This window comes from Eptatretus burgeri, chromosome 5, assembly GCF_056783735.1.
Source record: "Eptatretus burgeri isolate ZD-2024b chromosome 5, Ebu_testis_v1, whole genome shotgun sequence".
NCBI classification, from domain to species: Eukaryota; Metazoa; Chordata; class Myxini; order Myxiniformes; family Myxinidae; genus Eptatretus; species Eptatretus burgeri.
Genome location: NC_140965.1, coordinates 124,154,960 through 124,181,478, shown reverse-complemented (window position 1 = coordinate 124,181,478; position 26,519 = coordinate 124,154,960). Strand labels below are relative to the sequence as shown.

The 26,519-nt window shown below is 43.9% G+C and overlaps 2 long non-coding RNA genes across 7 annotated transcripts in view; one reads left to right on the top strand and one right to left on the bottom strand.

Annotated features, from left to right (window-relative positions):
• The window catches only part of LOC147027281 (uncharacterized), a 92,034-nt gene extending 81,688 nt beyond the window's left edge, over positions 1 to 10,346 (top strand). For all 3 annotated transcript variants that reach the window (XR_015058782.1, XR_015058781.1, XR_015058780.1), the window contains one exon: positions 8,739 to 10,346. This is a non-coding gene — a long non-coding RNA (uncharacterized LOC147027281). The remainder of the gene's footprint in view (positions 1 to 8,738) is intronic.
• LOC147027280 (uncharacterized) lies at positions 5 to 24,747 on the bottom strand. 4 transcript variants are annotated; one of them, XR_015058774.1, is made up of 6 exons: positions 22,021 to 24,747; positions 20,799 to 21,810; positions 1,058 to 2,162; positions 806 to 964; positions 515 to 553; positions 25 to 281 (listed from the first exon to the last, which is right to left on the bottom strand). It is a non-coding gene; the product is annotated as an uncharacterized LOC147027280 (long non-coding RNA). The 4 variants fall into 4 exon arrangements; XR_015058773.1 differs by having other exon boundaries at positions 39 to 281; positions 20,799 to 24,747; XR_015058772.1 differs by lacking the exons at positions 20,799 to 21,810; positions 22,021 to 24,747 and having other exon boundaries at positions 13 to 281; positions 1,058 to 4,241.
• Positions 24,748 to 26,519: the final 1,772 nt, after the last annotated feature.

Sequence of the window (26,519 nt, the reverse complement as noted above, 5' to 3'; positions counted from 1 at the left end):
CTTTGACCCACCACCTCCCTCATCCCAACCCCACCCTTCCCCACACACACACATTGGGAGGGGAGGGATGGGATGAGGGGGTGATGGGTCATTGGGGGGGCGCACCTATCCCCCCTTTATGTCTTGATCCTCTTCTTGAAATTCAGAATCAAGTAATTGTAAACAAAACAAATATAATTTATTAATATTGAAAATATTAAATATTCATTTGCGAGAATGTATAATCTTTCCCAGCAATCTTCTTCAGATGTCTTGTGATTTCGAAACTCAGACACCATATTCTGTTTTGAAACAAAAAGTGGATAATAATTAGGTTTTATAAAGATAATTACATGGTAATATGAGTAAGCCTCGTTGACCACTGAATTAACACACCAGGAGCCTGTCATCCTTTCAAGGTCAAAAAAATGAATTCCAGTGTACTGACAAAACCGCGTCCAAACTAATGATGCAACCAACATAAGACGACATTCTAAAGAGAGAGTGATATTAATAATAATTCAGAAACATTTACCTCCAGAAAATCATGTGTTGTACAAGATTGCTTCAACAGCTGAAAAAAAATAATAATAAGTCAAGGGTATAGATGAAGAGACAGACAGAGAGAGATACAAACAGACAGGGAAAGCGACACACACACATATATATATATATATATATATATATATATATATATATATATATATATATATATATATATATATATATATATATACATATACACACACACACACACACACACACACACACACACACACACACACACACACACACACACACACACACACACACACACACGTCTCACCATTGGTTTAATTCATTCGAGATCAGAGGCCGTGATAAGACTTCGTACCACTCATTATAAATGTCTTTCAATTCTCTTCTAAAATCATTGATCTCTTCAATAAGAGCATTAATTTCATGCACCTCATCGTGATATGTAAACTCAATTTCTTCCAACGACCTGTCAGGAAAAAAAAAATATATCAGAATTATCATGATTTAATTTATAATCATTTGCTTCATCGTTCAAAGAGAAAACCATACACAAACTTACCAACTTTGTGTTGAGCTGTTTTGTTCATCGGAAGAGAGTGAGTCCATGTCTCTGGGCCATAATAAGATGTCGTGTCAGTCTTTAAAAATGTTTTTCAATTCTCTTCTAAGATGATTGACCTCTTGAATAAGAGCATTAATTTCATGCACCTCGGGAAGAAAGATCGCTCATGTCTCAGTTGTAAAAATGAAAATCCCGTCTGGCAGAAACTTTGTCTGGCGAATCACCCTCCCCAGGAAGGGGAGGGATAATCACGTGTTGAATGCTCAATCACCCAAATCTGGGTTCTCCCATCGTCCAATCTTTGTGTGGAATTTCTTTCCAAACTTCACTTTGATGAAATCGTACATTGCTTCAAAGACTGCTTTCAACACTCCGAAACAAACAAAGCATCAATTAAACACCAATCAATAAACGTCATGGGCACATGTACTTCTACAAGACTAACAAAGATTCTTATGGATGCATTTAACTTGCATTATATGTCATATCAATATTTTAATCCCTTTCCTTGTTATTTCCCAAAACAACATGCTAAAATATACAGAAATCCCAGTTGTACGTATACTCAAAACATCCATCTCATTTGCTATTTCCATCGACATTTTAAATCTCTGACATTTCTCCATCTGTCCACTTCTCTCTCACCAAAACACCAAACATGCTGCCATTTTTCCAATTCACATACACAAACCATCTATCACTTCCTCCGACCTTCTCAATGACGAATCCATTTTCCTTTATCAAAACAAATAAATCATTTTAAACAGTTGTTCAAAAATTGTCAAATCAATTGTCAAATCTGTTATGAGGCGAATATCGTTTAAATTGCAGCTCAAACACTCTGTCCACACATGCAGCTACACCCTCCACAAGCTTTATCCCAGTCTTGGAAAAGCATCTTAAACTTCAGACTAATAAACATCCAAACTCTCTTAAACAACTTTTTGGTCAAAACAATAAAATATTTCCTTTTAAAATCCATAAATGAAAAATTAAATCTTCAGCATCTATCAAATTAAATCATGAATTTACCTTGACTGAATCGATCAAAGGGTGACACTCGGTTGTTTGCCATTGCCTTCCCAGCACAAGTTCAGGTAACCTCAACATTCGCAGACGAATAAAACAATATTTCAACGTCCATCCGAGGAAATCATCTATTATCTGTGAATTGCTCCACGTGCTAAACATCATCAAATCATTAAAATCATTCCAAATTACGTTTCTACATTTAAATCACATACAGTATATCCACATTCACAATCGTTATTTCACAATTTATTCAAAATCCCGATGGTTGTAAAATAAAACTTCAACACTTTTTCCGAAATGGACTTCACTTTAAACATTCAGTAGAGAGGGTGCGCCACAAACACCAAGGGACGAGGAACAGGAAGTTCTCTCCACATCCAGTGGGAAGAAAAAGGAAAAAAAAAAACTGACAGGCAAAACCCACAGTTTAGCATTACTCTGTCATGGCTTCAACACATACACGAGACAGCATTGCCTCTCATAGACTCGCGTGTGATCACGTGACAAATACCAATCACATTTCTATCTCATCCTCTTGAATCTGCATATGAATCGAATTTCACACCTAAAGCAAAGGCTCGAACAAAGACTCAGTGTAAAGATAGGCCACCCCCCACAGATCGAGTGGAGGGGGTCTCACACAGTGTAGTTTGCGACCTTCGCGTGGAAATACAACGCCAAGAATGTATAACATGCCATTTCAAACAGACCCACAGTTCAACTCAGCACGAGTTAAAATATCGTCAAAATCCCAACAGAACACGTTTCATTGCAGTGAATATTGGAATCGCACAAGTTTCATTTTTTTTTTTTTTTACTCTCAGGAACACATGCATCTCAATGCAAATCACCCACCATGCTCCCAGCTGGTTAATCATCTCCTGCACTCTACAAAATGTTTCGTGCAAATCATTGCACTTACAAATCTGTAAAACCTCCACACAATATAATATAACAACCTCACTGCCAACAAACTTCCAGTGAGTTCAATGAACAAAAAGTAACTCTTAAAACTCTTACAAACAGGTAACTTATAATATTTATCTATTTTAACCCTATCTCGGCGTCTCAGCCGTGTCCTCGGCCTCTCTCTCACAGCCGGTCCGTATCAATGCAAACATGTGGCATGTCGCTTCATCATGCCTATTTAATTACGCATCTGGCTCCTTAACGAGCCTCTTCTTGTCATCTGACTCTTCTTCTTCTCCAGCACTTTTCTAAAACAACTACAGTACTTATTGTTTACTTTAAAACGGACTCCCTCCGCCGGATCCTCTTCTGTCTCTCAATAAAATTATCTGACAATGAACTTTTCTTTGTTCGAAATGCGTTACCTGCTGAGAGCGCTCTCCCTTACCTTCGCTCAAACACTTGTCGTTCCTCCAGGCACTGCCTCCGGCAGATGAAGCACCTCCGGTCACGAGCACCGCACCAACGTTGGTTCAAATCCGAGTCACGGCACCAACTGATGTGGATTTTTTTAACCCACCTTGTTGTGATCGTTGTCCTCCTGAAGGATTCTAACTGGTCGATTGTGGAATCCTATTTGATTATAAAATCCTGCAGAAAACCCTATCGACACTGATAAAACTGATGTCCACACAAGTCCTTCCTTGTGAAACAATTTATTTCCTAATTATACACCATACACTTCTCACCCTTGTACAATGAACTTAAGAATCCCCATTTGATTGCAAATATTATTTGGTTCTATTTCATTTATTCTTACTTTAGTTAACAGTTAGACCAACCCGATTCAATTCACTTCTACATTACATCAGAGAGTTTTATTATAACTTGGTACTTGGTCAGTTCCAAGGAGTACGAGCCACTGAGAAACTATACTTCCTCACGTGCTCGTACTGAGAACAATGTGCCTTTCAAAACATTTATACTTCCATGAGAGAGAGGTTGGGGGATATTCACCCAGACTGTAGACGTGTCCTTCAGACAAAAAGCCACTTCGTACATTTTCTAAGCAAAGGTTCATTTATCAGCTCGGTCACTCTGCTCCAGGACAACACATTTCTTATCATTTAGGGCAAAAGTATTTTGACCAGAAATGACAGCCAATTCAATTTGCAGCATAAAAGTTACATTTCTGAAACTCCATTTGTTGCAATTTAAAATACATTCATATAAATTTTTCCCCCACACCGCCCTCGACCCCCTCTCTTGCCCCTCCTCTCCCCCCCCCCCCCGAGTCTCGCCCTTCCTTTCTCCCCCTCCTCTCTCGCCCCTCTCTCTGCGCCCCCACTCTCATCCCCTCTCTCGCAGATATTGGTCGACAGATAAATGGCCGTAACTTGGGAACCGCTCGTCCGATTAATATCAAACCTCGAAAAGGCACATGCGTGGGTCCCTGGCAAGTTTAAATGAGATCGGACCGGTGGTCGTCGAGAAACGGCGGTTACAGACAGATAGACACAGAGATTGCTGGAATTATAGAGAGACGAGTACGGGCCCAAAAGTGCATGCCCTAGGTGAGTGCCAGTATGTGCAGCCTCTCTCTTTCTCAAACCTCGAAAAGGCACATCCGCGGGTCCCCAGCCATATTCCTGGCATGTTTCAATCATACAAAATAAATAATAATAATAAATAAATAAACATTAATTGTGATGTCATAGCACCGTGTCTTGTCATTGTTTGACAGATAAATGGCCGAAACTTGGGAACCGCTCGTCCGATTAATATCAAACCTTGAAAAGCACATCCGCGGGGCCCCGGCAACATTCCTGGCAAGTTTCAATGAGATCGGAATGTCGATCGTGCAAAAAAAAGAATAAATAAACAAACATTAATTGTGACGTCATTCATGACGTCATATCACCGTGTCTTGTCATTGATCGACAGATAAATGGCCGTAACTTGGGAACCGCTCGTCCGATCGACATCAAACCTCGAAAAGGCACATCCGCGGGTCCCCAGCCATATTCCTGGCAAGTTTCAATCATGCAAAAGAAATAATAAAAAATAAATAAATAAACATTAATTGTGATGTCATAGCACCGTGTCTTGTCATTGTTTGACAGATAAATGGCCGAAACTTGGGAACCGCTCGTCCGATTAATATCAAACCTTGAAAAGCACATCCGCGGGGCCCCGGCAACATTCCTGGCAAGTTTTAATCCGATCGGACCGGTGGTCGTCGAGAAACGGCGGTCGCAAACAGACAGACAGACAGACAGACAGACAGACAGACAGACAGACAGACAGACAGACAGACAGACAGACACACACACACACACACAGAGATTGCTGGAATTTTCGATAGATGTATACAGTATGTGAAATCGAATGTATGTGGTGATCATCATGTGTGCCAATAAATGAAGCGACACTTCCGCCTGAGCCAGGGACGTGTGCATTGGTCGATGCTGTTCCCTATTTCCCAGGTAACTATAGAAACAAGTGTACGTTCCAAACATCTACGACCGTTGCTGTTTGTGCCTCTGTTACTACGGGAGACGGTTTCCATGGTGAAAAGCTTCGTGAGTTGTGACTCGTTATTTGGAGGTGAAGCCAAAGTTTCTGAAGATGGCAAATCGGACGAATTTCACGCTTCAGAAATCTCGAATTCCTCGGCTCATGAACGTGAGGATCTGTGTTTATACCTTCTCTCAAATAATGATCGAAAATCCGATTATTTTGTGAACAACTGCTGTTGGCGTTGGAACTCGAACATGGAACTTGAACCACATGATCTGGGGAAGATTGCCGGTTGCATTAAAAAGGCATGTGAATAAATACCTCTTAAGAAGCTGCACGAATGGTGTTTTTCACGGCACGGGAAACACGACCAGCTTGAAACTCGGACGGAGGCCGAGAAAGACGTGTCCACGACATGTTTGGGCGGGACACGAGTGTGTGAGGTAGAAGCGGCTTGTTCTTTTTTTAAACTCAATATCCGACACATGTTGGTGTTGGGCCCCGATCACACGCCAGCGGAGTCGTGTGAACGTGAGCGCTGGGCACATGCGTAATGGCGGAACGGCACACTGTATGGAATGTGCTCGAAACGTTATGGTGGAACAGCACACTGTATGGAATGTGCTCGAAACGTAATGGTGGAACAGCACACTGTGTGGAATGTGCCTGGAACGTAATGGTGGAACAGCACACTGTATGGAATGTGCTCGAAACGTCATGGTGGAACAGCACACTGTGTGGAATGTGCTCGAAAGCAGACACGAACTTTGCTCGTGAGACGTGCACGGATTTGTTCATGATGATGGACCTTCGGTCGCGCTGGCAGCGGTGGATTCTCCACGGATGGTGAACGTCTTCTCGTCTCTGATCCTCAGGATGATCCCGAAAATGTTTTCTCTTCGGAGCGAGAACTAAACACTGAGTCGCAGGGATTAATACAGAACCAGCGGCTAAAAGTATCGCGGTTTGGATAAGTCACCGAGTGAAAGCAAAATAAATGCGATTTCCGATTGTCCAGTGATTTCCCTCACGACGATCATGCGACATAATTGTAAGGGCGGAGGAGGGGGGGTTCATGTGCACCAGGTGAACTCCCCCCCCCCGATCTGCCATTTTAATATACAGCGTGTGTGCGAACATGTTTCTGTGTGTATGTTTATTTTATTGTGTGTACATGTGCATAATATTGTTACGAATCTGGCAACCATGAGCACACAAGAGACAGTTCCCATAGCTCAGTTATGTCGTTAAGTAGATGTGAATAGTTAGAATCCATCCCCTGTGTCTCATGGGTGATTAAATGTTCGTGCGCTGCGGAGTTATTTTGATGGTCAGGGTTTTCTTTTACATTTTTACATCACCTTCAACAATAACAACACCTTCGCTCCATCCTGACGCCACAACGCTCGCGGTGGGCGGAGTTCAAGAAGGACTTGGCATCTCTCTCGACAAATCAGAGATGCGAGCGAGTTTGCTCGGTCGGCCAATGAGAGCCAACGCAGGACAATATTACTCCTCTTCCTGTTTGAGGAGCGGTCCACCGTGACGCCCCCCCCCCCGGGTCCAATCAGCGGACTTGGCGCCCCTTTTGGCCAATCATGGGGGCGACTAGCTCATTTGCGCGCCAAAACCGTTCAGTGAGGGAGAGCGGGTCGGAGGAGGAGGCTCCTCCCCTCTGGAGGAGTGAATAATTGTTCGGCGCAATCCGACTGAATGGAAGTTGGTTTTTGTTTGCCGGATCATCCCGTATCGCCTGGCCTTGCCTGCTGTTGCTCGCTGCCTTGTCCGACCGCATGCTGGTTGGCGTCCGCCCTTCATCCTCCTTCCATGGTGGTTGCGGGTTCGAGTCCCGCCGGTCCAGCACGTCGAAGACCACACGAGGTGGACAGGTCCAAGATCGCTGTGGTTTCCAGCTCATGTTCCCTTGAGCTGGAAACCTTCAATAAAGACCCGACGGGGTCCATTTTTGGGTATTTGTGTGTGCGTGTGTGTGTCCGTGGGCCCGGTCCATAAGTAGGATCGTTAAGTGGTTTTGCTTGTACATTTGATACATTTCTTATTCGGATAACTCTGCTCTTTGTGTGTTCCCTTCCCCCCCATTGTAAATAAATCCCCTCTTGTTGAATGTCCCAGGTCGTCCTTGTCCTTTCTGCCATTGGTTTGCCGCACTGCGAAAGGGAATGAGGAGGTCTCATTGCTGCCGTAATCGTTCGATCGGCCCGGCAGGATTCTGGAACTCTCCGCTCGGTGTACGGCTCGGCAACGGCCCGGATCGCGCAGATCCTGCCGAGGGTGAATTTCCTTGGTAGTTTGGACAACGTGGGTATTTAGCTGAATTAAAAATGTAAAAGAGACAACGGAAATGAAAACAGAGACATGGGGATTAGAAGAAGTAGAGGAGAAACGACAGGAAATAGACGGACACACACAAGTAAAGATAATGAGGGACAATGGGGTTGAGCTGGTAGAATGAATTGGGACCCGGTGCGAGCATCAGGATGGCCTCCTTCAGGAACAGAGGGAGATGGTAGGCTCCCTCGAAGTGGACTGCGACCAGGTGGGTCCGGTCAGTCCGAACGAGGTTGATCGTTCATCGAGAGTAGTCAAGCTCATCAGTGGATTTATGAGACACGTGGGTGGGGATTGCCAGCAGTCTTGAAGGAGTCAAGAAACTGGTGGAAAACAACAGAAAAAGAAAGATAATTGCAGGGTAATGTTTTTTTTTTTTAATGAATACAAAACTTTCACAGTTATTCTTTTTGTTTTGCTCATTTCAACTTCCCTGTTCCATGGAACATGTTCTTTAAAACACAATAATGCAAATAACTGCTCATTAAACTGATGTCACAAAGACAGACATTCAGGCCTGATATGTCGATTGAAAATGAATGGTGTTCACTTGCTTATCCTTGGAGATTTTTGGAAGAGCTTGCAAATGCGTGTTAAACCCATAGACTCCTACAGAGAAGGACTGGAACCTCCCCTGCTCGGGGTTTGTACAGGAGTCAATGGTTAAACCCCATTCTTTTTTGATATATTTTTTTCCCATTGCATTCGGTCTTCAGCTGGGTTGGCTGATAATGATTATAAATGGTGAGTTGCTTCACAAGTTAATATGGTAACCAGTTTGTCAGTGAAAGTTTATCAGTTGAAGTGTCCATTCTTGTCATTATTCCAACATTGAAACATCTTTTGTTTTCATGCTGTTCTTCTGCAGAAACACACAAAACGACTCTTCCTCCTCTGGCCATTCAGCCGGTAGTTCTGAAGCCGTGTGGGGAGAAAAGGACCCCATACATGAATGCTCTTCGTGAAAAGGAAATTACCTCGCGCATGCAAAGTGAACATCGTTGTGAAGAAATTGGTTCGTGTCCATCATCCATTCCTCTTTCTGTCTTTTCAGCTAATGATCAAGGAACAACTTGTATAAATGAAATGTTATATTTTGAACATCAATGGGAAATGAATCTTAAGTTTGTCATGACTGCACTTTAGCTCTGAACTCGGTCGCCATGTTGGTTGGCAAACTGGAGGGGTGGTGATTGTGGTGCTCCTTGTGTTCATTGCTGTTGAGAGGTTTTGTGGTCATATTTGTAAGGTTGCCTGAATTACTGCTCGGAAGGCAATGGCAAACCACCCAATGCAACCTGTTGGTCAACTCAAGCAGGCAAGGATTCCTTGCTGATCATGAATGAAACAATGACACCCAAGAGCCAGGACAAGGACATTTGGTGGGCTACGCACTTAGCAGGATAGAGGTGTTTTGGGGGGAAATTGCGGGCAGGGCTGGTGTTCTCTGAACGCGCAGCCATTGCGGGCTTTATCGAGGAAGCATTCCAGTCCTCTGCCTGTCGGGATCAAGCTCTGTATGGAAGCGGACAGAAAAGTATGTCTGTTGTCTTTATATGAGCCTCTATCTGTCAGGATAAATTCATTGGATTTAATTTGAAAGGAATTTTATTTTATTGACATTAACGTATATTCGCCCCTTCGGATGGATGAAAGACGTCCAGTCTATAGTGCAGGTTCACGAGTATTCGGGTTCTCACGACGTCTTTTGGAGACAGTTGGCGAGTCATCTTAAACATAAGGCATGATAGTTTCTCGGGTTGTTGTGGCCATATGGCAGCTTCGCTGCCGGGAAAGCTATCATTTCATTGAAACGCGACATGAATCGATGTTTCAGTCAAAATGAAAACAGAGATTAATTTTTTAGTGAAGCCTTTTATGTTGTTTCTCCATTTGTAAATTTTAATCGCTGCGAGAGGAGATTGTAAGCAGCCGCTAACAACACACATGGCAGTCATGAACAGCACAAAGATGAAATTAACGCGTTTTCCATGGAGACATGTCTAAATTTAGGGAGCCTAAGTGTAATGTTTATAAAATCTACAGTTGTGTAGAGTAAGGTCTTCGGCCTTCACATTCACTCAACACTCACCCAGAGCAACTTCCAGCCCTGCAAGAATTCATGGCAGACTGTGAGCTTGCTCTGCTGGGTGTAATTACTGACTTTGAACACATCGTAGACCAGTTTGCATTAGTTCAGCAAGGAGTTTTAATTTGTCGATTGAAAGATTTACGATGTTTGTACTGATGTTGTGGTAAGGTTATTTATGATTGCGGGGGAAACGTCTTGGTCATTTTGGGGGTACTGACAACAGAGGGTGATGAGGTGCCAAAGGCAAGGATGCAGCTGTGCAGGACCCAAGTAATGTATTGGGGGACATGTGTTAAGTGGAACCTTGAGAATATTGTGAGGTGATTGCTTGCGGGCTATTCTGAATGTTCAGAGGTGTTATAACAAAGAGGAAAATAAATTAGTTTATTTTATTTTACCTTATTATTATTATTATTATTATTATTATTATTATTATTATTATTATTATTATTATTATTATTTTGGGGCATGGCTGTGCCGCTGATGCGGTGCCTCCAGTTACGGGTAGAGTCGGTTCTCTGGGGTTGATTCACTGGTAAATGGGATTTGAGCTCGGGACTCGAGGATCCCAAGCCACCACTCAAAGTGATAAGCCAAGATTAGATTATAATCGTGGTAAAGTGTTCGTAAAAATATGGGAAAGTATATGAAGATTAAATATTGTTCTGCGCTAACAAAGGTTGTGAAAGAATTTGACTCGTTGGTCAAACAAGGGTGAGCAGACCAGGCTGCAGAGGAACACCACGGCAACTTCCAGTCCGGCGACTGAGTGGGCAACGGGGTGTTCACGCGGAGGGGCGTCCTGGGGACACGTTGGCCTGGACCCTTCCAGGTATTACTGGTTACCCACAAAGCTGTCAAGTGAAGTGGTAAGCCAATCATGGACTCATGCATCTCATGACAAAAAATACCCCCAAGAGGGAGTGCCGGTCATCTCTGTGCCAGACTGGAATAGGGGCAGTTCATAAAGTATGTACGCTCTACTTCCGGGTTTCAAAACCACCCACCCCTCTCTGTATGCAGGCTCGTGACCACCCACCAACCCCCTCTGTCTGCAGGCAAGTGACCACCCACCCACCTCTATATGCAGGCGAGTGACCACCCACCTCTATATGCAGGCGAGTGACCACCCACCCCCCTCATACATCGCTAATCGCTTGCAAAGCCAGCAGTTCCTTATGAACCGATGTTTTTAAGTCATGACAATGCAGTCCCTTGCGGTGTAATTTACCTTTTTCTTTTAATATCGCAGCAGGTCATTTATGAAAATAAAACTACAAATTGACATTAAAAACAATGTTAATGTCATAAATGAAAGTAAGTGTGCATATAAACTTGTGTTCCATTGTTTTCGTAAAATCTGACAAAAGCTTCAAATGTAATATTTGTCTCGGAGAGTTCCGGTTCTTAATTTAACTTTTTTTTGTATGTACTTTATCAACAGCCCATACGGGGAATCAGAGTGAAGTTTGAAGGGCTATAAAATCGGAACGAGAGCAAATTTCAAAAAAAATGGCTTGTGTCATTCGAGATAAGAGTCCATAATATCTGAAACACTTATAACATTTGATCTTTCTTGATAAATGAGGGAGGAGATATGATTTGAAATTGACGATTTTCGCAACTTTGACAGCCTCGTGACGTTGACCTCAACCTTGGACGACCTTGAAAGTTATATCGTTGTGCATGTCTCATCGACCTCTATCCATTCCACTATTGGTTATTTGATTGAGAACGGACGGACGACATACAGACTTAGAGACTGGGGTTATAAGGTCATCTCTACTGAGATGAAAGAGATGACCTAAAAAGGATGGGCAGGGAGTTGGCCTCAGTGTTTCCGAATGGCAGAATAAAGACCACTTTCCACCAAACCCCCACCTCCATGGTACCGGTGCGATGTGCCCGAAACTGTGGACCCAAAGGGATGGGCTGGTGTATCAAAGCGCCTCGGAATTCTAAAGGGAAGGTGGTGAAAGAAGGCCCTGGGCTTTATCATTCCGCAAAGCGGCACACTCATGAACAACGAGTGAGTGGAAGGCGAAGAGGCTTACGCATGGTGGAGATCCAGATTCCACGGCTGGGGAGATTGGTTCCTGCGTCTGGTCAGGTCACTGCTTCTAATCGTCGTAATAATTTGTGGAGTGTTTTTGATCAAGATTCTCATCACCATTTGTGTGAAGAAGTGTTGCGCAGCTTCACCCCAAACCCAGGCCATTATAATAATTAACAGTGAACTCACGGAGGGATACAATTCGGCCCATGAAAGACGGAGACATACAGGGACCCCATTTTGGATCCCAAATTGACTTCATGGGCTCAGAACCAAGTTTCCAACAGCTCTTCCGTATAAGAACAGATGACTAACCCAGGAGAGAGTGCATGTTTTTATTTTTGTCTTCCAACGCAAGAGGTGATCGCTGCACTAATGGAGTTTACACCCATAGCTTGAGTGTTCACATTGCTTTTCGCTTATGAAGAATTATCGTTGCAGTTAGTGTTTTGTAAACTTGTTTAAATGATATTGCTGCAGCTAATGTCTCGTAGAATTGTTGTGTTGTTAGTGTTTTGTGGACTTTGAAAATGATATCACATATTACCAAATTTGATGTGATAGAGTGGCAGTAAGAAGGATAAAGATGCTAAATGTTAACATGGGCCACCAGCAGTCAGGGACTTCTTATTTGGTAAATGTTAGTAGCTGTCCACGGCATTCGTAAATCCCGTCTGGCAGGCGCGGGGGCCTCGGGGTAGCCGCTGCAGGAACCAAATGGGGGTCCACTCAGTTGGTGAGTCTGGGGTATTGCAGAATATGGTCAAATGTGACAAGGAGAGGATGTCAGGTGTGATTATTAGATGGCCACATTAGATCCACATTTAAACATTTAATCTTGACTTAGTATGGATTCAAACCAGTGTCTTTGCCACTCTGAAATGTATTTTAGCAGGCTCTCAGAAGTATGCAACATGGCTCTTTTCCTTTCCATAAACAAACTTGCAGCAGGCCCTTGGACAAACTGTTCTGAATTCCAGCCCTTGGAACTCCAAAGCGCTTTTCCTGAACATGTGCCAGCGATGTCGAGCAGCCTGGTGGGGATGGAGGGAGAATTGCCGTGAGAAAGATGTTGGGTTGCCAATTCTCCCTTGGGCCCCTTGGGAGGGGGGAAAAGAGCCCACTTGCATCTTTGAGACAGTTCACTTGCAGATTTGCTTTGTAGTCCACACCCAGTCTTTCTTTTTAACCACCGAGGAATCGATTGTATATATGTGAGTTTTGGAGTGTGAACTTCAGTGTGGTACGGAGGCTGACCGCTGTGGTCAGTCGTTGAGCCACCTCCACATGCATGCGTTGTGTTCCTTTCAATTAACCGTATTATTCGAGAATCCTCAGTTGACTCACCTCAATTCTTGCCCAGGATTGGAGGGTCTTCACACAAAGTACCCAGATTACAAGACAGAGACATTTACCCAAATTCAAGAGTTCAATCAGTGAAGATCGAGCATGGCTTGTGGTCCGTTATGTTCAAAGATCTGTGACTGCAAACATAGCACCAATCGATGTTGAGGCGGGTACAGAAGATGTACCCACTGACAGGCCTGATGATGTATCCACTGGAACCGATGACCCCACCATGCATGCTACAATAGACTGACAAACATACACTCATGCTGTCCCAACATGGGCTCCCTACAACTCTGTAATCACAGATAAGAGACCTATTACAACAATACAAACTCTTCCACCGATACCAGCACCGGCCCATGAATGGTCCACCCTCCTCACCGTCTTGAAACAAAAACCAAACAAAAAGACAATCATCACGTTGGACATAGATCTGTACATGAGGGCAGTCAAACTGCAGTCACTGAAGCCAAAATTGACAAAGAACTGCGATCTTAGAGTTGGAGAATTCCACACTGTGCTATGTGCCCTGCGTGCTCTTGGAAGTTCAATTGAGGCCAGTGGGATTGACGATGCTTGGATAGAGGCTGACATCTATGGTTCGACAACCAGCAGACAAATCCTGGAGGGGAGACACATGGAGAGAGCTGTGACAGCACACGTCATCACTTTACAAGCTTTATATGACCTCCTTCTGGACGAATATAAAGCATCTGAAGGGCCACGACCTGTATCACTCAAACCAGCAATAAAACTTCTGCAGTCAGCATGCAGTGATAATGATACTGCCAAAGCACAGCAGGCGTCGAAGGACATATCACAGTTGGTCAAATACTTTACGAAGAAACTGGAGGACTTTTGCATCAAACGTGAGGCAGCTTCACCAACATTCAAAGTTACAATCATGCACATGAACCTTGTTCTCACTCTTCTACAATTTATAAAGGTGTCACGGAAGGGAGATTGGATCCTTCATCTTACTTCCCTGGAGAATCTATGTCAGCACTTCTTCAGCCAGAATAGGTTAAAATATGCTCAGCACGTCCCAGAATAACTCTCGAAAATGTACAGCTTGCAAACAAGTGATCCAGATATTTGGAAATATTTCTGTGAAGGCAATTTCTGTGTCAAGAAAACAGAATTGTCTTTCTGTAGTTTGGGTGTGGATCAAGCTTTGGAACAAGAAAACAAAAGGTTGAAAGTACTGGGAGGTTTGAAAGGTATCGCCCACAACCCAGCAGCACTGCAGCATTTCTTTCTTATCGCACCAGAATTAGAGAGATCATCATCAGAGGCCGAGAAGATGGCAGGGTTTTCTCCAGAGAAACGAACCACACATCACGAAATGTCCAATAGAATTCAGGACAGACAATAAGTAAAAGTGAAGAAACTGAAAACAGTACTGAAGGAACTGAATCCTTTCAGTTATTGTTAAACTGTTAGTTATTTTAAAAAACCCTTATTTTTTGAGTAATTTTAATCGGATCGTCTTCAAACTTCATGGGAATATAGTTCATGGTCTGGCGCTCAGCTGATTAATTTTTGGTGGCGATTGGCCTTGACCTTCATGGTTAGCGCCTCAGGTCAAACATATTTGACCCCAAGGTCAAATTTTCAAGTTTTAGGAACCATATCGTGTAGTACCTCAAATTGAACACCTTGATGAGTGCTTTCTAGATATGTCAAGCTTGAGACATTTTGACGTTATGAGGAAAAAGCATATTTTTCATGGTTGCTCTGTCGAACGATTCTCATCGGAATCTCTCGTAGGGAGATATTCCTCAAGGAGTCGCTCCTGGTGGATAGCAGCTCTGTTCACCACAGTGTGACGTTAAAGAAGTCACACGTGGTCACCTTTTGGCAAGATACGGGTCACCCTGCGGGTGACATTGGTTTATTTGTTTGTTTGTTTGTTTGTCGGCACGATAACTCGAGAACGGAAGAAGCTACCAATGCAGAGATGCCAACTTTTGGAAATCAGAATTAGGGAGGATTTGCAACCGACACCCAATAATGTGCGCGAAGCGCACATCTCGAGCGCGGAGCGCTCGACCCTTGCGGCGGGGTCCAGGGCCCTAATCAAAGATTAACAAAAAGCACAAAAGAAGCAATATTTTTCTTACCTTACTGGCTGGTACTACTGCTGCTTGCTTTTTCCATGGCAGCTTTGCTGAGTGACAGCTGTGTGGCTCTTTTAGCCCTTCTGATTATGTCTTTGCTGTATTCTCTCTGGTAGCAAGGGGTGCTATGAGCTAGTTTTTCAATTAAGAGAGCTTCCAGGGTTTTGACACTCAAATTGGGACGAAATTCAGTATGATTCTTCCGTACAAGACTGAGTGCCCGCTCACATGATGCGTTCGAATGAGGAATGACCAAGATTCCCTTCATCACTTTGCTCAAATTAGGATACTTCTTGGCACCAGTGCAGGGATCTGTGAGCTGTGAAATCCGATGCCACTGCTCATCCACTCTCACTGTCTCAGTAGCAATTGTAGCTATGGAGGCGTCTGCCTGGTAGTGAGCGAATTCACTCTCAAGACTGTCTATGTCACTATCACCGCCACTGAACAGACAGGGGAATTTCTTGATGAAAAACTCCACACAGTCAAACCCCACTTCTTGGTGTAGCTTAACATCCAGCACCTGAGCATGCTTGGCTAATTCATCATCTAGCGGCCAGGTTTTGAAGATGTAATTGCAGGCTTTCACATAATATGAGCGAACTGCACTGAAGAAACCTTGGATGTCTGACTCACTCACAGTGAAGGTGGATTTCTTGAGACTCCTTTGTTCCCTTATATACAGTTTGGCATCGTTCCCAATCATGAGGTCCTCATCATTCTTCTGATAATTTCTGTCAGAGAAGGGTACATTTACCAGAGCAACCGATGACACCGATGGTTTCAAAAACCGTACGAAGATATCTTTCAGAAGACCATTCAATTCTCCGTGCAGGAGATGAATACAGGGTTCGTCTCTTTGGAGCAGAAGATTCCCCTTCTCAAAAAGCTTGTTAGCATATCGAAGGAAGAAACAATAGAGTTTTGTTTGTGGAGACAAGAACATCCTGTTGACACGTTTTTCTCTAGATTCCTGCACAGTGTTTGAGGAAGATGCGCTTTTAGTTGTAGAACTCGTAGTACACTTAGCCGCAGGGCGATCACACTTGCGTTTACTGCCAGCAGAAGAGGTCAGACTCGTAGTACCAGATCCAATTTTACGTTTGAGGAGAGAGCTTGAGGTAGGTGCAGCCAAGGAAGAAGACCTCTGATTCGAAGGTTTTGCTGAGCTTCTATCAAGTGATTTGGCAAAAGCAGAACTTAACTTGGGTCCTTCTTTGCCTGTAGATGGGACTATCACAGTCTTTCTCGACTCTGAAGGGATCTGCTTTGTAGATGAACGTGATGAAGGGCCGGTGATGCTACCTGCTCTCAGCATTGGTTTTGGTGCTGTCCCTGCTGTCTTCTTCGCAGCAGATACTGCAGTGGTAGTGGTGAATGCTGCTCCACTAGTGCTTGATCCTGCAGTGCCAGTACTGGCAGTAGATACAGTGCCGTCCTTCTTGCTCATTGTTAGAGTCTTGGCTACAGTTGGTTGCATTTTTCTTCGTACTTCTTCTTTGAAGAAGAGGCGAAGTGGCTCCCACTGTTCAATCAGCCTGTCTAGGCACTGACCAAGGGACAGCCACCTTGTTGCGACATGCTTCAGAATCTTGTGTGTCGGGGCATCACAGAGTTCTTGCAGTGCTTTCACTCCTTTGACGCGTTTACTACTTTTGTCCAAGTAGTAGTAAATATCGATGAGAAAGTCATCTAATTCAATGAGTAAGGCCTGAGCCGCCTTCTTGGCCGTATTGTGCATCATATGGCAAGGGCATCCCATGATGTAGCACTCTGGATTTTGTTTGTGGATATAAGCAGCGACTCCTTTGTGCTTGCCCACCATGACAGAGGCATTATCAGCACAAAAGGAAACACAATTTCCCCATGGAATTTTCCTGTCACTGAACTCAAGCAGTTTGAAAATGTTTTCTCCAGTGGAATCTTGTTTGCACGCAGGCAAACTTAGCAAACCTTGCTTCACAATCCCAGCACTGTTGTCATAGTACGAAATCAGGACAGGATATAGCTGGGCCTCACCACTGTCATTGCTACCGTCTGTAGCTAGGCTAAATGGAGCTAGTCTAGCAATATCGGCAATAGATTAAGCAGTAACATTTGACAACTCACCAATTATTGCTGAAGTTTTTGTTCTTGCACATCCATACTTTGAAGCAACTTTTGAATCTGGAAACATCTTTTGAAATAGAGGCCCAGCATGATCTGAGACTGATATGGGCAAGTTATGTTCCACAATAAATCCACTAAAGAGAAGTTCCGCTCGGGTAACATCCTCTTCCTCGCTTGTCCCTTGTTTGGTGAAATAATTCAGAAGTGTACCGGTACTCGTACTCGAAGATCTCTCCTTTGCAATGTCTGTGTGCCGTTTGCTTCCAACGTGCTTCCGAATATCATCGCGACCTCCGTGCTCAACTGAAATATCAACGCTGCATACTGTACAATACGCATGATGAATTCCTCTTTCAGACTTTCGAATACGCGGGTATTGGAGACTGTATTCGGTCTTGTACTTCTGAGACCATTTCTTGGTCTTCGTAAGCTTCTTTTCTGCCATTTCGTAATCAACATCGAGGGCTTGAAGCATCGGTAACTTCGAAGTCGATGTTCCACAGCTGCAGCGCGACTCGTAGAACTCTAGCGGCTGTTAAACACCGCACGGTGGTCGCGACCGCCGGGCTGGTACGGGGCCCAGCTGCATGCAGTGAGCGTATCGCATGCATATACACTGTGCATACATACCGCATGCACTAAATCTCAGTGCATGATCGCATAAGCGAGATCCAGACCCAATGTTTCGCTGCTCCTCATTTGAATTTGCAATTTTTTACGTACAATTTGGTAGCAGCGAACGTTATGGAGTTACCACATGCTATACGTAGCAGACGATGCTTTTCATTCAATTCTCATACTAGTACATTCTGATTAGTGAACAGTGCAAAAATATCAAAATTTCGGGAGGATAAGGATAGTGATCGTAAGGGCGGGAGTTTGGGTGAATTTTCGGAAGCCTCCCGATGAAATCGGGAGGGTTGGCATCTGTGCCAATGTCAAATTACACCACGTGATTCAGGAGGGTGGTGGCTCGCGCTGATTAGATTTTGGTCAAAATCGATCAAAGGTCAAGGTCACAGTGAGGTCAAACATCCAAAATATTCGATTTTTGATGGTTTGGTACAGAAATATCGTAGAAACTTCTGGTTTGTGTCGCGACCTTCTCAAGAGACAACTTTTATTAGACAAGGTCAGAGGTCAAGTTGATGATTTCGTAAGTACCAGTCTCTGACTGCTTGTTTGTTTGTTTGTGAACAGTATTATGGAAAAACTCCTTGACGGATTTCGACAAAACTTGGTGGGGGGGGGGATGAGGAATGGTCCAAGGATCATGCCATTACATTTTGGACTTGGTCCAAAATCCAATATGGCTGCCGTTTTGAAAAAAATGTTTGAATTTTTTTTTTTTTGCATTTCTACATGTTATAAGTGATTTCCAACAAACAACATGCCAAAATTATAATTGCGGCTGATTTTGGAACTTCAGGTGGATATACCCACGTAAAATCAATTTCTGTCTCAAGGAATCTCGTTATGACGAATGAATTGAGAATGTAAAAGTTAAAAGTAAAAGGGAAAGTTGCAAACTATAACTCTGTGAGCACTGTTGACGTCAAATTGAATGAATGAGATATCAGGTTGACTTGAGTGACCAAGCAGTATTGGCGGCGGAGGTTTTGCACTCTGCCGAGTGCTCCCCCTCCAGTTACAGCTCTGTTTTCACAAAATTGAATTGTTGAATATTACGCCTGACCTGGGCAATTCATTGAGATAAGATAATAGCCCAGCTCCGATCATGTCATGCTCATAATTTGAGGACTTGGTGTTACTTTGCAGTTGCAATTATTTTAATCTCTCTCATTCTCCCAATTCACTTTTTTCTGTAATGTTGAATAATTTGATCACTGTCCTGCTCTCGTCTATTGTAATGCTTCACTTGCTTTGCAGATACCAACAAAGTCTGTGCTTCCTTCAATTGCTAAACGGCCTCTGGGTTTGAAGCTTTCCGAGAATCCAAACACAATCAATGGATTTTTTGATGCGAATATTCCTCAAGAGGTAATTCTACATTCGTATTTTGTTTTCTTTAAATGTGCAGACCTGTGGAAGATTTAATCAACAGCGCACATCAGGTTAGCATTCTGACAGTGGTGAGGGGGAGCAGGCAGACAATAATGTGCAGAAGCATCAAAGGTTTGAGATTGGCAGGCAGGAGAAGGGGTTGGTATTCAACGTGCTTAGCAAAGCTCAGCAGTGGGTACGGGAAACACATAGACTTGGGGACCTAACATAGACTTGGGGACTTGGGGACCTAACTTGGGGACCTTGGCCAGTGTCAACAAAACAAAAAGGATGCATGGAAACCAAAAAGGATTATTCAAAAAATAAGAATCCTAAGATGGTTGGAACCTGGTCAATGTCATCACCAAATCTGTTGTACCAGACACAATTTGAGATGATATACTCAGACAAAAGTGTTGGAGATTATGCATACAACGACTTCGTCCAAAAGCGAATTGTTGGAGAAACAAATCCCTGGGATAAAGTCACTAAGGTGAAACTACGATGGACATGAACAGGAAAAAAAAATCATCCGTAACATGGGATAAACAAACCCTTGAACTGAAAGAGAATCGCTCCCTCTTTGCCCGAATGGCAATTGTCATAAAGTCACGGCCAGAAATAGATATGGAGAATGCAATCGCTCAGTATGAATTTTCAAGTGTCGCTCGTTCATTATTTGCAGCAGATGGTACTCTGCGACCATGTATCGACAAGTACAAGCTTATGGAAGAGTTGGAAAAATTGGCGATCAATGATGAAGAAGTGGAACCCATTGTAGGTGGACAGCGAACAGTCATTTTTGATGCGATGGCAATCGTGCAACAAATTGGATCCAAGGATACAGCATCCTGTAAGATTCTGGCCACAAACATGACTCAGTGGTTGAGCAAATATGTACAAACTCAGCAGGCTGTGCACATGGTATTTGATCACGATGATTTACCACTTTCCTTGAAACAGCAAACGAGGGAACGGTGAATGACAAGTACACAAACAGGTAAAGGTAAATCATACATATGCACAGATGCCACACCGATACAAACAACCTTCAAGCAATTTATGGCAACCATCAAGACGAAGGATAGTTTGACTGACTATTTGGCCAATAAGATCTTGGATCACTACAAAACGCACGGCACGGAAGTAGTTGTGTCAACACAACGTAGAACACGTTCAAATCATGAGAATGTTGATTACCTGTCAAGTACACAAGAAGAAGCTGACACTATTGCTACTCCATGCCCTGCATGCAGCCAGTACAGGCGCACAAGTCCAGATCATATCTCCACACACGGATGTACTGTTGCTCGCCTTGTCAAGATATCCACAATTGGGACATAATCCTTCCTGAATCACAGTTGTGGGTGATAAAAGGCGCACCATGTTCCTCAAATCAATCTAAGATTCGATTGATGACTGCTCAGCTGCTGCCCTGTCAGGCTTTCATGCCTTTACAGGGTGTGATACGACAGGTCGCTTTGCTGAGAAAGGGAAACAAGGCTGCTGGAAGGCTCTTAAACAATCCTCATTTAATATCATAGAAGCCTTCATACAGCTTGGATCAAACCGCACAATTTCTCCAGAGATGGAGTTAGCCACTGGAGCAATTTGTGTCAACTATACCGACCTGGCACAGAGCTTTGTGAACTTTCATCACTTCGATGGCACATGTTAAAGAAGTCATTTGCAGAATCCGAGAAATTACCACCTACAAAAGGAGCACTGGAACAACACATCAAGCGAGCTCATTATCAGGCTATGGTGTGGTACCATGATGAAATAGCCAAACCCAAACTACCGGAACCATCAGAATATGGTTGGACATAAGAGAACAACCTATACAGGCCAGTGATGACCCATCTACCACCTGCACCAAAGGCTGTGCTGGAACTTGTGAGGTGCAAATGTGTCAAACAAATATGCAGAACGGCACGTTGTTCCTGCAAGCGAGCAAATGTTGTATGTACAGAGATGTGCACTTGTGAGGCATCTGATAACATCTGTGAGAACACTCAACAATCAGTAGCCTCTGATTCAGACGTGAGTGATGATGAACGAAAATGATGAACTCTGAAATAATATAAAATATCACACTTAAGTTGACCAATCGGCATGCATCAATTTTGTTCAATAAATTTGAAAATGCACTCTATTTTCCATATTTTAAAATATATAACTATTTATATAAGTTAAGTGGCATGATAATTTCCTGCCAAAATTACTCTGAACATCTCACCGCTCATTTTAAGGTGCAATATGACAAACTTAAAATGAAGTTTTGAAAAAATTAATTTTTGTGATAACACTATCACGGTCATCTCGTATTTTCTGGAAAAAAAAAAATCACACTTAACCTGCATAAAAAATTGGCACCAAGATTTTTCGATATTAATATACTCCTGCAGTCACAAAAAAAAACCTTACAACATAAATTAACAGTTTGCAAACATGACCATGTATCTCAACATATGCCCCTGCACTATTACCCGATTAAAACATTTGCACAATGCAACCTCAACCAGATTTAAACATTACCCGATTCAAACATCACCCGATTCGAACCTTTCGCCGACATAAAAAAGTTACTCGTTTGGCGTCCCCGCCCGACCTGAGAAATGTCCCCGACCTGGATATATTTATATTTTTTTCAAAAACCCTTCAAATGAAGTGTAAAAACTGTCAAAACAACGTTTTCCCACCTAAGAACAGTGTAGAATCATGTTTGCGCTTTTAAACCTTCCGACAAACATCCCGACGATGGTCCCTCTATCGGACAAAGGCATCCCCACCAATGCGCCTGCGCATCAACATCGACGCCATTTATTTTCCGGTTGCGAATGCATACATGCTGTCTTCAATGACAGATGGAGTGAATGGAAGGTTTCAAAGTAAGACACACTTTTGTATAGACTGACAATGGTATTTCTGACATGTTGTGTGGCCAAGGAAGGCAGCAGTGTGCCAGTTAAAGATTGGTTTGGTTGTACACCGGCCATGGATATCACGCGTTTGGAACTGTATTGTGAATTTTGCAATGGCATGTACGACAGCAATCCTATTGACGATGACATGCGATGTGCATTCTCATCTGTAAAGGTAGGGACAAGCAAGTCCATCAATGATTTGACAAAGGTCTCCTCGAGTTCATCTGTGACTGATGTGGTGAAAAACCTTGGCTCATTTGTCATATTTCTGATCCCTGCTGAAGTGCACCACCATGGGCATGGTGACACAGACTCTGATGACAATGGCAGTGCAAAGCCAAGTGTGTTCAGTCTGTTGATGGCCAACACCAATGCACGTTCAAAGCCCCGATCTTTGCCACCAGCATTCCCTGAACAGCACCATCCCCAGAAATCCAAGTTGAAGAATGCTATTCTGAATTGTTGGAAACAAGTTGTGTTGGCTGGTCACCTGATACTGTGGGTTCCTTGGGACTGACATTTGTGAATACCATAGCCAATGCCATGTGGTATATTGATCAAAACCAGTGCAGTATATAAAAAGTCTGGACAACTCTTGTCTCGATCATGCTGCGCTCTGATTGGTCAATACCCGGTCACGTGCGTTGCTGGCGCCATGTTGCAGCCCATCTCAACAAGAGTGAATCTTGGAGCGAAATTAGAATAGTTTTTGCCATCTTTGAACGTTTTCTCGTCAAATTTTGACTTTGATGACACAATGGTGTGCTGTGTGGCAGTGGGGTGTTCTGTGCGTCCCGGGTAAGGCGTGAAAATGCATCGCTTCCCCAGGGACGCAGAAAGCCGTCGTCGTTGGGCCGTAAATGTGAAAAGGGAGAACTGGACTCCACACGACAATGCTTACCTATGTGCGGTAAGTAGCGGCGGTTTGCAGTTCCAATTCGACGTCGGATCGGAGTATCGAGGTTAAAGTCAGATTGAATGAATGCCTGTCGGATCGGATCAAAATCGGAGCGCTGAAACAGCTCAGAATCCGAAATAATGAAACGTAATCCGATGCCAAAATTTCACTTATGTGAAAGTATTCAACACCAGATTTGTAATTAAATATATCCGATACACGACACTCGCTGTAAGTAACTTTCTTACATTGGTTTTATCCATATTCGGTTAGGAAATAGTGTTTGCCGTTTTCCGGTAAAATTCAATCCCTTCATCTGACGACGGTCGTCAAGTGGAACAAAATGCACTGACAATGTAGCTGGATGACTGCAGCTGCTCACTGTTTTTCATTTCTTATCTTTATCTGATGTACATTTCCCCAGGATACGTTTCTGTGGAAATCGTTCCCACATTTTGACCGGGAATCTCAGGAATTTCCTGTCCGGGGTTCTCGACTGCAAATCGTATTTGGAAACTTTCATTGACTTCTAACTGAGTGTCAACACGTACTTCAATTTTCCGGGTTTTTTTTGTTTTTTCAGAAGCATTTCGACGACAGTCAATATGAAAACAGGAGGGTTGATGGTTCAAGACCACTCAAGCACAATGCCGTCCCGACTGTCTTCCCGCATATTGTGCTTGTCACGAAAAGGAAGCCGAGGAAATGACCCCATGAGGAGACGACACCACAGAAGGAGCCCGTCCCAGATCACACATACACAAAACAAGACATGCCTGTGAATGACGACAACAAAGATGTCCAACTCGTTGACCTTGCCTCCGATGCCCCTGTAACGCCGGCTGAAACCGACCAGGGTCCTGACTACGATGACAAGATCACAGCAGTGGAGGAGAAAGTGGTCTCTCTCAAGTGGCAGTTACATGAGGCACAGTGGGACAAACGCAAACAAGCCAGGGAGCTCGTCACTCTGAAGGCGAATGTCCAGAAAGTTTTCAACCTCGATCAGATCAACAAGCTGTCTCGTCTCAGCACAAGGGGTACTCGGTGGTCAGCAGAAACCCAAAAGAAGGCTCTGCAACTCTGCTTTGCATGTGGCAGTACCAGCTACGAAGTCCTGTTGTTGAAACACCAGCCGCTGCCATCGCTTCGTTAGTTACGACGGAAGATGGAGGTTATTGCGATGGAACCTGGTATTCTTCATAAAGTGTTCGAATTCCTCCAGCTGAAGGTTGCTACCATGAAGGAACCAGAGCGTGAGTGCTGCCTAACGCTGGATGAAATGACAATTGAAGTGGGATTGCAGTTCGACAGATCATCCAGTAGTTTGAGCGGAAATGTAACTTTGCCAGGACATGGTGGTGCTGCAACTCATGCCCTCGTATTCAAGCTGGCTGGTATCACCTCCAGATTGAAGCAAACAATTGCCTATCATTTTTCAGGCAAGTCGGTGAACGGAGCCTACTTCCAGCCACTTGTGACTGAAATCGTACAGCGGGCTCATGTCATTGGGCTCCACGTCAACGCAGTCACATTTGACATGGGTAGTGCCAATCGAGTAATGTTCAAGAACTTCGGACTAGTTAGTTTGAAGCACGCAGTGACAGTCAATCGAATTCCCCACCCATGCGCTGACTGCAGTTTCCGACACTTCATGTACGACGTACCGCACCTGATCAAGAATGTCAAGGCGGGTCTGGTGAATGAGAACGAATTCAAGCTCGGTGCTGATATTGTCTCCAGGCATGATCTGCCTTCAAATGTCGTCAGCCTGGGGGCAATCAAGGAACTGGTGAAATTTTAGGTCAATGACGATCTGAAACTGACGCCCAATCTCGGCATGGAAATGGTGTCGACCACCGCCCATTTCGACAAAATGAAAGTGGGAAAGGCATTGAATTTTTTCAGTAAGTCGGTCAGTGCTGGGCTGCACTACCTGGTTGAAAACGAAGGTTTTGACAACGCGTTGCTAATGACTGCCTGGTTTTTGGACTTTATGAACACCTGGTTCGACCTGATGTTCAGCAGTCACCTCGCCACCGCGCTCAGTAAAGCGAATACTTGTGCTTACGAGAAGGCGATCCGGTACCTTGAAGAGACGCTGGTGGTATTCGGAGGGATAGATGTGGCAAATCGTGGAAGCCGTGGCAAGCCGGCGTCATATTATCGACCTCGTCTGTGCTCGATATTCAGAAAGAACTGCTGGCCAGGGGACACCACTTTGTGCTCACATCCAGACTCACGCAGGATTGCCTCGAGAACCTGTTTGGGTGCGTCCGATTCAAGAATCCTGTCCCAAACGTGCTGGAATTCCGACAGGCTCTGAAGCTCATAACGGTGGCGCAATTTTTGAAGTGTCCCGCGTCCAGTAATTATCTCGAGGATGACCGGTCATTTTTAGCAGATTTCCTCGACACTCCGAAAGAGAAACCGACGACACCAGACGAATGTGACGAGGACACATTCAGCTATTTGATTGGAGAGCTGCCTCCTGATCCTCTGAGCAAAGCCCAAGAGAGCAGCTTGTATTACCTGGCTGGCTACAGTATTTCCTCAGTCTCCAACTCGTGGACACATTGCACCACTTGCCTGGAAGCCGCAGAGAACCGCCCAAAGTCTTTCGCAGGGCAGTCGTGAGGCGATAACAAGACTGAAGAAGGCGCTTTGACTCATTGCAATGACGAGGCTTTCAAGCTGTTCAGAGAAGGAGAGAAGCAGTTCAGGATGGTGCAGGACCACTTGAATGGGTCCTGACTGATATCAGTTGATATTCCTGACTGCTGCGATCTGAAAACGAAGCCACTGACGCAGTTTTTCACTTTGCATGTGTACATCTATTCCAAAGTGCAAAATTCGATCCATGTCAGCCAGGCAAAAGTTGATACTGCCAGTCAACTCAGCAGCAAGAGTGCGGCAATGAGAGCGTGTGTGGAAAAAAATGAAGTAGAACTGACCTTGGAGTCAGTTGTTCATATTAACCCCTTCAGGAGGGGAGGTGGCCATAACCGCCTGGAGGTTATAGCCACCTCCCGTCCTGAAGGGGTTAAGTCATATGGAGAAGAACCGAAGATGGTTTTGACTTTTAACCCCTTCTGG